Source organism: Nicotiana tabacum, chromosome 11 (genome assembly GCF_000715075.1).
Source record: "Nicotiana tabacum cultivar K326 chromosome 11, ASM71507v2, whole genome shotgun sequence".
Taxonomy (NCBI): domain Eukaryota; kingdom Viridiplantae; phylum Streptophyta; class Magnoliopsida; order Solanales; family Solanaceae; genus Nicotiana; species Nicotiana tabacum.
The window spans coordinates 162,996,228-163,008,034 of NC_134090.1; positions in this window are offsets into that span (position 1 = coordinate 162,996,228).

The following is an 11,807-nucleotide window of genomic DNA, read 5'->3' on the forward strand; positions in this document are numbered from 1 at the left end:
ACGAAAGAGCAAACTTTGAAAATAAGCCTATACTCAAAAATAGACCAGAAATCACCCAGATAAAAAAAAAACAAGCAAAAAGTGCTAAGATACAGACTTTGACTTATGAGTACATTATGGTTTTGAAAATTGGTGTCCGCGGGGCGTCGTTCGGCCTTGCCGCGGTCCTAGGTGCGAGATCCCTCTCAAGTTGCTCCAGCTCATGCATGGTCTGCTTGACATAACTCATCACTGCCGAGAGGATGGTAACGCTGGTCATGTTCTCACATCGTAGACATCGTCGGGTGATGGCATGGGCAATGGCCTTGATCCTATTTCTGGTTTGCTTCTTCTCTATAAATAGGCATTTTATCTGATCGCTGCATATCTTGAATACCTGAGCATCCTGGATATGTTGATTCTTCAGTTGCTGTACTTCTAACTTCATTCGGGCCAACAAGTCGTACCAGTATCTGCTCTCAATTTGGAGATCCTTGGCCTGATTAGCTGCTTTGATTTCAAGTGTAGCCATCTCTCTCTTCATTTTAGCAACAGTTTTCTCGTGGTCGCCTTCCAATTGATTCAGGTATCGGCGATGCTTATCTGCTCTTGTATCCCACTGTGCCCTGAGCTCTGCTATGACGTTTTCGGATTTCTCCAAACCATCTTGCCATTCCCTGATTTCACTTTTTAGCCTTTTTATCAGCTGCTCGTCTGATCGACGCCTTGGTTGTTTATCCGCATCCACCCTTATCTGTTTGATCTGGGCTCTGAGCATTTCGTTTTCCTGAATTAACATGTTTTGCTCTCCCAGATTGGTAGCAACTTGCACATTGTGCTCATATTTCAAGCTTTCCACTTGTCGCTTCAACCTGCTGATTTCGGCGCAATAGCCTCTTTCATTCGCTAACCAATCCCACTGCTTTTGTGATGATTCGGTGAAATTCCGGATGTGGGGTCTCTTAGCCGGCCTTTCATGCTCAAATTCCCTTCTATACCATGCAAGGTAACCTGGCGCCGTCTCTCCTTTGGCTCGATCCCGCACGCAAGTATCTGATTTCAAATATTGACCCTCACTCCAGATTTGGCGAATCTTCGCTTCTGGGAATTGTCCGTTAGGACTTATCTCAACTGCTTGAGTGCTAAGATCCTCCTCATGAGGTACTGTTTGGCATCTTCCGAACTATCTCAAAACTCGGCAGGGTGCGTAAGGTTGAATGCTCTTAAGCCCCATCAGTAAGAAATGAGTTTTAGCTGCCGACATATATAGGATCTCATCAACAGGCAACCATCCTAGCGTCCATTGTATTTGGCTGGCAGTAAAAGCTTGAAAGAACGAGGTCCATGCCAGGACTCCTTTGGGCAAACTGATCTCTTTGGTTCTCGTGTAAAATTCTTCTATGCAAGTCTTTTCTGGGGAACCATGGCTCAAAATCTCGGAATGATGGCAGAGGTGCTCGGTCATCCATATTTGTAGGAGCAAGTTACAACCTTCGAAGAAATTTCCCCCAGCTTTACAAGCTGTAAGAGCTCGAAAGATGTCAGATACCACCATAGGTGCGAGAGTACTGTCATTTTGCGTGAGTAAAGTGTTGACGACCCCGGATATCTTCAAATCAATGTTTCCGTCTTTCCTTGGAAATACCAGAAGGCCCAGGAACATCATCATGAAAGCTACCCGTCTGTGTTTGTCCCACTTCTGACGAACACCTTTGCTGCACAGTTTGTTGATTGGATTATTGAATCCCCCCTCATGACCGTACCTATCATATATGAAGCATGGAGTACAAAATCCGGCTGCCAGATCCGGGTTGTGGACCGTTCTGGGTATCTTCAATGAATCTAGGAACCGATGTACCGTGACAACTCTTGGGGCGACCAAGTATTTTTGCCTCAACGGAAGTTCAGCATTCCCGATGTACCCAGCCATTTCTTCCAAAGTCGGGGTGAGTTCAAAATCAGAGAAATGGAAAACATTGTGTGCCGGGTCCTAGTAGGTAACCAAAGCTCTTATGATATCTCCTCGAGGCTGGATTTCCAACAAACCCACGAGACCTTTCAGATATTTCTTGACCTCATTTTGTCCTTCAACACCTAGATCATTCCACCATAGCCGTAACTTGACAGGGATTTTGGTCATTATTGAAAAATATTCATTTTGCATCGTGCTCATCCTGCACATTTATTAAGGTGATTTTAACAAAATGACTTGACTCAAAAATATTTTACAAAGGGGATCAAGTTTTGAATACGGCCTTTAAACACTTCGGGGACGAAGATTTTAAGGCTGTGTGGGTCAACTGGACAAAAATGCTAAACAAGACCCAAAGGTGGCTGTTTATGCAAAGTCAGCCTTCCGGCGTCCCTTTTCGGGAACATTCGGCTATTTATGATAAAACAGCATTACCTGACTTATTTATGACTCTTTTAAAATTTGACACATCTTTTCTTTTTTTTTTTCTTTTTTTTTTCTTTTTTATTTATTGATTTTGGCTATTTTAGCAAAAATGGGGTTTAACCCGACGAGGGTTGCCTACGTATCTCACATCCGGTGAGAATCAAACCGGCGTAGTTCGGGATATCGTGAATAGAGAAAATCAAATAAACCTAGAAAACGAGAATATATATTTATTATTATTTTTTTATTTTTTTTTTCTTTTGAAAAGAGATAAAGACTAAAGAAAATATTTATTTTTTAGGAAATATTTGGACTATTAGTCTGAGTTTATAAAGGGGTACTACGAAAGAAACAACATTTTTGAATTATGAATTTTCCGTTTTTTTTAACTTTTATATAAATACCTTCTCTTTTTTTTTTGTTGATTTTGAAAGTGATAAAAAGAAAATTTTTATATTATTTTTTTTTCTTTTTTTAAAAATCCAATAAGAAGTAATTTTTATATTATTTTCGACACTACTCGAACATTGGTTTTTCCAAAAGAAGTAATTATCTCCCTACGCTGCTATTTTTCCCTTTTATTTTTAGAAACCGGTCAGCATGCGGAACTGAATCAAATAGATGCGCAAAACAAATAGGATGCAGCAGGATGGTCTTTTCATTTCAGGTTGCTAGTCCTAGACGGACCCAACCCCTGTGTTGAGTCCCCTAAGTCAAATGCAACATGATGCAAATAAGTGTTCCTACTAGGGATCCGGCATGAAGTTTCGTTATACTAGGTTCACAACCTGGGTATTTGTTCTAGACTGTGTACCCGAGCGGACAACTCGAGTCGAGGAGGGGGCTACGTACCGGGAACCCGCGAGATCGTCCAGCTTTGTAACTTATCCGACCTCTTTCTTATTTCAGGGTATGACACTAACAGAATAGGGAGTCTCGACCAGCGAGCTTCTCCCCGGAGGTAAGAAGAGAAGGGTTTCGGCACAGTTCATATGTACAGTTCAAATAATATCAAAGCGGTAAAAGCAGCATTTAGCACATTATGCTCAAAACATGTAATAAAATCATATAATAAACAAAGCCAAATAATAACAATTATTCTAAGCTCGAATTATCTACCCTGAACCAGTGGTTCTGGGTTTTCGTAATCCCCAGCAGAGTCGCCAGAGCTGTCACACCTCCTTTTTACGTACCCGCGAGGGCGCAAGGGAGGATTTTCCAATTAAAGGACAATCGAAACGGGGTTGGTTTAATTATTTCAGAGTCGCCACTTGGGAGATTTAGGGTGTCCCAAGTTACCAATTTTAATCCCGAATCGAGGAAAAGAATGACTCTATATTATAGCCTGCGTACCAGAAATCCGGATAAGGAATTCTGTTAACCCGGGAGAAGGTGTTAGGCATTCCCGAATTCCGTGGTTCTAGCACGGTCGCTCAACTGTTGTATTCGGCTTGATTATCTGATTTTATACAAATTGAACATATGTGCAAATTTTAACTTTTAACCGCTTTTGTCGTTATTATTATTTTACGAGAATTGCAACGTCGTGAAAACATATCTCGAACCACGTTACATCAATGCACCCGTGGCTATCGATATATCTCGACTCGGTTGAGATTTGGATTTGGGTCACATAAATGTGCACCCGAATTAAGGAAAATAAATTATTAGAGGCACGCCTAAAGCAACTAGCGTCTTGTTATTTTGAGGAAGGTCGTAAAAATTCGTTAAACGGCACATCCCGAATTCTAAATACTTTGATATATACATACATTAGAGGGCCCCGCAACTTTTGTACATTTTGTTTGTCGAGGCTCGTCTCATTCTTGTTTTTTAAAAGGAATTTGCGACGTCATGGACACGCATCTCGAACCACGTCACAATCAATTTACCCGTGATTAGAAACACATTTCGAATCCGTCGAGATTTGGATTTGGGTCACATAAATGCGCACCCGAATTCAAGAAGGTAAAATTATTAAATACGCGCTTAAAGAGACTATCGTGTTATTATTCCGGGAGGTCGTGAGATTTGCTAAACGACCCACCTTAGGGACTGAATGCTTCAATATATATATACATTTAACGAGGGCCCCGCAATTTGTGCGTTTTTCTTTACTTTTGTTGAGGCTCATCTCGTTCTTATTTTAAAAGGATACCCTATAGCAACTACCTTTCTTGTCGCGTTTGTCTCTACTAATTGAAAACAGTAGATAGCCCTAGTTAATTACATGCTTGCAAGTTATCTATAACAGAATTCCGAGTGCTTGCGCAAAATCAGTAGCACGGCCACGTACACAGTCAGCGGAGCAAATTTAAGGGCCCAAATCCAGCCCATACGTGATGGACCAGACCTGGGCCATTGTTTGTTCGATGCAGGCCTGCTTGGTCTGTTTCGACCTGGGCTCGACCTTCGTGAGGTTGAGATTGCAAGCTCTGTGTTCTTTGTCTTAAAACATGGTTTACCAGTTATATGAAGCAGTTTTTCAGAAGGGAAAGAACTTAACTAGTTAGTGTACGATTTTCATGCTTGGCATACATTACAGAATTATACTACACCATTAAGCTAAATCTAAGGTACAACATACTGCATTGGGCATACTTTTATCACCAACCTATATACACAGTCTAACATCCGACTACCATATATTGACATTTATTAGGCATGAGGACTATCTCCAGTGTCCAAAACAAGAACGTAAACTATTATACATTACATGAGGCCTAACATAATAGTCTATGTATATATAAACATCTGCAGATCTTCTCTTTTATACTCATTGCTCAAACTTTCGAGTTACATTGGTAGTGTAATTGTGTACCTGGTAAGGAAAGCAAGGGAAGAAAGGAATGATCAGCTGAGTAGTATTGCAACAAACACAGCAACAGCAGACACACAGCAACAACACATCAACAACAACCAACCAACAATGACGAAGCTCAAGAGCAGTCGAGCAACAAACAAACAATCCCAGAACTAGAGTAACGAACCAACAGAAATAATAGAGTATTCAATGCAGCAACACCAGCAGTTCAACAATCATAAGCAGCTCAATCAGGGCAAGCAACAGAACTTGGCCAAGACAGCTTGACCAAATGTGAATTCTTATGTAGTTTACAGACAATGTTTGGTCACAATATCCTCTGAATTTATGTCTCTTTCTTTCAGTTTTTTTTCCAGAAGAACCCCCTCCTTTTTCTGGCTCCCAAAAGAATCCCCCTTCTTATAGCCTAACCTCAGCACTTTACAAGCTGCTGGACAACTCAGAATTCCCCCTCCTTGTTGTTTTTCCACTCACTTATTTTAAATAACAAAACTCCCATGAAATCCCTGACAGCCCCTCTCTCTTTTTTGTTGTTAAAGTGTCCTAATCCCTTATTTATTTAGCCAAAGTATGGGCAGCACATGCTGTCCAATTATTTTAATTCCTTAAAGCTAATCATACACATGCTGCCCACAGTCTAAGCCAAGAGAACATGTTATCCGTAAAAAAACACACAGCCTAGACTGCAACTATAACACACCCTCAAATGTTTTTGATTCAATTCGAACAAATCTCAGGCAACACATTCATTTCCTAATTGAATTCAAATACGATCACAGTAGCAATAAACAACACAGATCAAGTTGTTACCATTAATGACTGAAACTAATTGACGACATACATCGACTCGACTATATTAATCGTAACACATAACAATCAATCGTTCATGTAAACAACACGTACAGAGTCCCGAATGACTTCAGACAACTTTGTTCGATCACTGGGAGCCTATATGAATTAACTCATTTGACAACTAATTTAATTGACGATCATGTATACCACATAATAAATTCAGAGCATACACAGAAAACAATCGACCAAATAAAAGGTCTTTGACAGAGATGAAAGAAATTAAGAAAACTATCAAACAATAACAAACAATCACAACAAAGCATGCTAACAACTTAATTAGCAGTTGAATAAAACAAAAAGGAAAAGAAAAACTTACCGAAAAATGTTTAAACCAAACTGACCCAAATCTGACTCAACTTTGACCATTTGAGGCCGAACAAACTTTAACTAGGGTGTTCTCACATGAGAACACCTTGGTTAAGGTCTATTAGACCTCAAACCCCTGTCAAGACCGGCCGGATTCCAAGGCTACTCGTGTTATAGGTTTTGGATCTTCAGATGTGGTTTTTTAGGAGTTGTGGGTAGATTCGGACCAAACCAAGCTTGGTTTGGTCACAAGGGAGGTCAGGGGATTGTCTGGTACGAAGATGGTGAGGTTTGGTATAAATCTAGTTTTGTCTCGAATATTCAAATCCAGATTCGAGACGATGGGAGGTGATTTGAGGTACATGGTTAGTGGATTCGTGCTCAGGGTGGTTAGATGTTTCAGGGGTGTGAAGGGGGTGGTCACCGGCGTTCATGCTGCCGGGTTCTGGTGAAAAGGATATCAGGGCGGCTGCTAGGGTTTGGGGGTTCAAGGCTTGGGGAAGGAGATGAGCGAAGAGGGGGTTCAGATAGGGGGCGTGGGGTGTGAGGGAAGGTTTATATACGGCGTAGAGGATTGGATCCAGGCCGTTAGATCATCTGATCTCAACGGCTGGGATCTGATGGTGAGGGGTGAGATGAGGTCGTTTGGCATTAAAACGGGGTCGTTTGGGTTTAAGTGATGGGTTGGGTTGGACCGGCTAAATAGGTCGGGTTACGGGTGCTGAGGTGGACCGTTGGATGGGTGTGTTTGAACGGCTCAGATCAGACGCCTGAAACGGCGTCGTTTGAATTGGTGCTTGGGCAGGACGGATTTGAACTGGACTTGAGTGCTGGTTTGGGCCTATTTTTGTTTTATTTCTTGGGCCCAAACCGATTTTCCCTTCCCTTTTAATTCAACAAATTAACAAAAATTCCCAAAACAATGTAAAAAATTAACATAAACTTATACACATATTGGGTAACACCTACAACAAATGACACACATATATAGAATTTTAAAATGGTTAAACCACAGCCTAGAGTAAAAGCTGCGTATTTTTGTGAGTTTTCTCTTAAAACCGGACTACGGCCTGATTACACACGGCGTACTTATTTTTGTATTTTGTAAGATTAATTGCAACACGGGCTGAACCACAGATGACTAGCAGCACATGGCGTGAAAAACTGAAAATTTGTACAGCGAGGTCACTAGTCACTATTTTTGTTTTCTTTTGGAGTGATTGTCCGTGAGGCAAATATCACGTGCTTACACAAGTTACATATTATTCTATGTATTATCTCTAACAAATCTCATAAATCCTTCAAGGTTCGGAGGAGGTTGCGTTGGTGGTGGTGGAAAAGAAGCTTGTTCATCACCACTTCCGGGCGAAGCCGAATCCTCCGCAAGTTCCGCTATCATTTCTTCATAAGCTTCATCTATCGCCGGTTGTGCTTCTGCAATTCCAAAGTTTCTTCTTTCCGAGCGGATCCAATCTCTAAACAATACTGATTTTTCCAAGCTATCCCTCATAGACGCTCTATGATCACCTATTTGCAGTCTTGCTTGACTGAAAGCGCTCTCTGATGCAACAGTTGAAGCTTGAATTGATAAAATATCCCGAGCCATCCTTGCAAGAACAGGAAAATGTTTTTCCCTTGCCTTCCACCATTCCAAAAGATCAAAAGAGCCGTCTGGATTCTCCTTTTCAAGTCCCTGAGACAAATAAACTTGAAGCTCATTTAGATGTGAAGTTTCATCATAATTTTCACCTTGAGACCCCCTGAACTCCGTCCAAGATTTAAGAGCTTTTAAGCCCGCAACTCTTTTAGAGGATTGTGAGCTAGACGAAGTAGGGGTTGGAATAGTTGGCCTAGCATGCTCTAAGGCAAGTTGATAAGCATTATAAACTGTTTGAGCGTTAATCTTAATTGAAGCTTTTGCATCTGCAAGTGTCGCAATTTCCTCATTTGAAAGATCTAAAGCCTTATAAATATTTGAATACCAAAAATAAGGACCTCCCAATTTCATTGTAGGATTTAGCATTGCAGCAAGACCATAAATAGGAGGGATAGGAAAAAATATTTTTTAAACTTTTGTTTCATTTCATTTATAGCAAGTTCATAAATATCCCCACCCTCACTAAATTCAACAAACAAATCAGATAGTGCTGCAATATAAACTAAACAGTTTGAAATAGTAGGATAATATTGCCCAGAAAATGCATTTGTAGCAATTTGAAAATATTCTAAAAAATCTAAAAGAATTAAACATTAGTCCAATCTTGAGTGGTAAGCATTTCATCATCATCCTCACCACCTACCCGAGAATTAAACGTTGCATTAATTGAGTTTCTATATTCATATGCTACTACTAAACTTTCGTACATACAATTCCATCTAGTCGGGCAAGGTTTATGAACCTTTCTTTCTCTAAGGCCATATTCATCACATTTTTTAAAATACTCTCTAAGTCTACTTCTACGGTTTGAATAAAAAAGCCAATTAAGAGTCATTCTAACCTTTTCAATTTCTATGTTTAATATTCGCATACCATCACCGACACTTAAATGATAAATATGACAAATACATCTAACATGGAAAATATTAGTAAATGCAGGATTTAGTGTTGTTGTAAGCATGCCTATAACACTGGTGTTACTAGAAGCATTATCCATTGAAATTGCCATTATTTTATCGCTAAAGCAAAAATATCTACAAATATCTGCAACAGTGTTAGCTATAAACTTACCTGTGTGACGCGAATTAATTATTCTATATGCAATTATGCGTTTTTGCATTATCCATTCCTCATCTATCCAATGACTTGTAACAGTTAGATAATCACAATCATTACCACTTCTACCAATATCAGTAGTAATAGAAATCCGATTAGGTATATGAGTAAATAAATACCGCAAATATTGTTCATATTCATGTTTAAATTTATAAATATCACTCTTAACTGTTGCGCGAGGCCAACCTTTATAAGTAGGATTAAACACTCTTCTAATATAATGAACCCAATTAGGATTAGAAGCAAAAGTATAAGGTAAGCACATAACAGTAATCATCTTTGCTAATTCTTCACGATCTCTATTTGGATCGTAATATAAAATACCTCCGGCGACAGTGTTAATTCCTGGTTGAACTAGATTTGAACCTGTACTAGGGTTAACCGCAGAATCTACACTTGTCCCCTCTAGCTGCGCTTTCATTTGAAAAAATCTAGCCTTATCTCTAGGGTGTGTTTTTATGTGCCTAGTCAAACTACCTGTGCCGCTACGGTCTCCAGTATATTTATGCGACATTAATTTCCCACAAGTTTTACACTTAGCCTTATTTTGTTCTCTTACTTGAGTAAAAAAATTCCAAACTAATGATGTTTCTAGGCGTTTAGCAGGTTCTCTATTAAAAGTAGGAGTTTCTACAGGTGGGTCGACCGGTGCATCACTTGTGTTATTAAGAGGACTAGTAGGTGTATCATCTAAATCCGGTGCTTGGGTTTCATCATCATCCTCATTTTCCTCATTATTTTCTAAGATGGTTTCATTAGGATAAAGAGCATTCATAATTTCATCATCTAATCTATCACCTGGTGCAACATTATGATAAAATTCACTATCGGTAAATTGAAAACAAGGGTGATCACTATCAAGAATTACGGAAGGAGGATGACGTCTAGGTTGGCGACTACTTTCAACTTGCTTATCTTTTCTAGGTCGGGGAGCCGGGGGAAGAGTAGTTGGTTGCCCACTACTTTCACCGGTTTTATCTTTTCCTTTACCAAATATTTTTTTCAAAGTAAATGCCATATTAATTATAATTATGCAAACTAAACCACACAAAAATATATTCTAAAAACGTAAGAGTTGAAACGAGTTTACTGGATTGCCGAACAACTTCTTGAAAATTGAAAATCGTTGAACACTTGAAAACTTCAATTCAACAACTTCACAATTTTTCACGAAATTTCAACAATAAATTAAGTAATTGTAGTAGAGAGATTGAGAGATATTGAGAGATATTGAGAGATATTGATGAATTGGTGAATAAAAATGAAAGAATGAGGGGGTATTTATAGTTGAGAAATGGGGAAAAGTGTAATTATATAAAGTTTGGGGTCAAAGGGCCATTTTTTAAACTTAAAAACGGTCATATTTTCAGCCCAAACGGCTAGATTTTAAATATGGCCGTTGGAGAATTTTAATTTTTTTTTTTTAAAAAAAAATAGCCGTTGGGCCCGCCAGGCCCGCCAGGACCGGCCCAGGCCCACCTGCCGGTCCCGGGCTCGTGGGCTCAACCTTGAAGACCAGCCCGTGACGGGCTTAGGAGGCCCACCAAGACCGGCCCACCCAGGACCGGCCCACCAGGCCCGTTAGGACCGCGGGCCCGGTCCGGTCCGGTTCAGGCCCGGCCCACCGAGCAGCCCTATATTATAGTCCACAACTCTCATTAATAGATGAATTTAGTTTTTCTTTTTCTTGTAATAAAAATTATAGTCATTTATTTTTTATTCTAATGCTCAAATTAATATTTAAATTTATCAATAATATTTTTGAATATCATTTATTTATTATCTTCATTTTATATTTTAGCCTTTAAAAATTATTTTTATTGTATACTTATTTAAAATTCAGAAAACTTAGTCTAAAACAGACACGTTGGATTATCCATTATGAAATAAATAAATTATTAAATATAGATACATTCTGAACTTTAGGTTAAAAGCTTAAAATATACTTATCTTCAACTCATTAAAATGTATTGAATTTTTACAATAAATTAAATTTATACATTATACGGTAGGATATATTCTTCTCACTCGATATTAGAAAAGGAATCAAAATACTATTGATATCAAAATTCTTTACTTTCCAAATAAAAAGTTACAGTTAGAAAATATTAGTAGAATGATTGAACTTTATTTTTTAAAAAGAATTCTTATTTCAATTTAATTTCAATTAATGGAATTCCATATATAGTTCTTAAGTGATATTTTCTTAATTGACAATCTCCCACAATCTTAAATTTAAAATTGCTAAGTGGCTTTATAGTAGCTTGTCATTTGGCTTAACCACAATGCAAACTTTCTTGCTTTAATATATAATATAGATATATAGATTATTTATATTCCTACATGAATCATCTTACAATTAACTCCTTTTGTGCAAAAAAATTTTACTCAACTCAAGTAGGAATAACAACATTTTCGTTTACCTTTAATGTGACTCGAATCTCAAATCAATCTCTTCGAGCCACATGGAGGTGGAAATGTATATTTCTTTGCTTTCCTTTAATTTTAGGCGGGTTTATTTTGATTGGGGTACCTATCACTTGAATTTTTTCAAATTATAAAGTCTCTCCACTATATAATTTTAATTAGGATAAGAAAAGGTGAGCATGAATCTACAAAAACAACATCACTAACGCATATAATAGACTCATAAAGCAAAATAAGACAAAAATTTT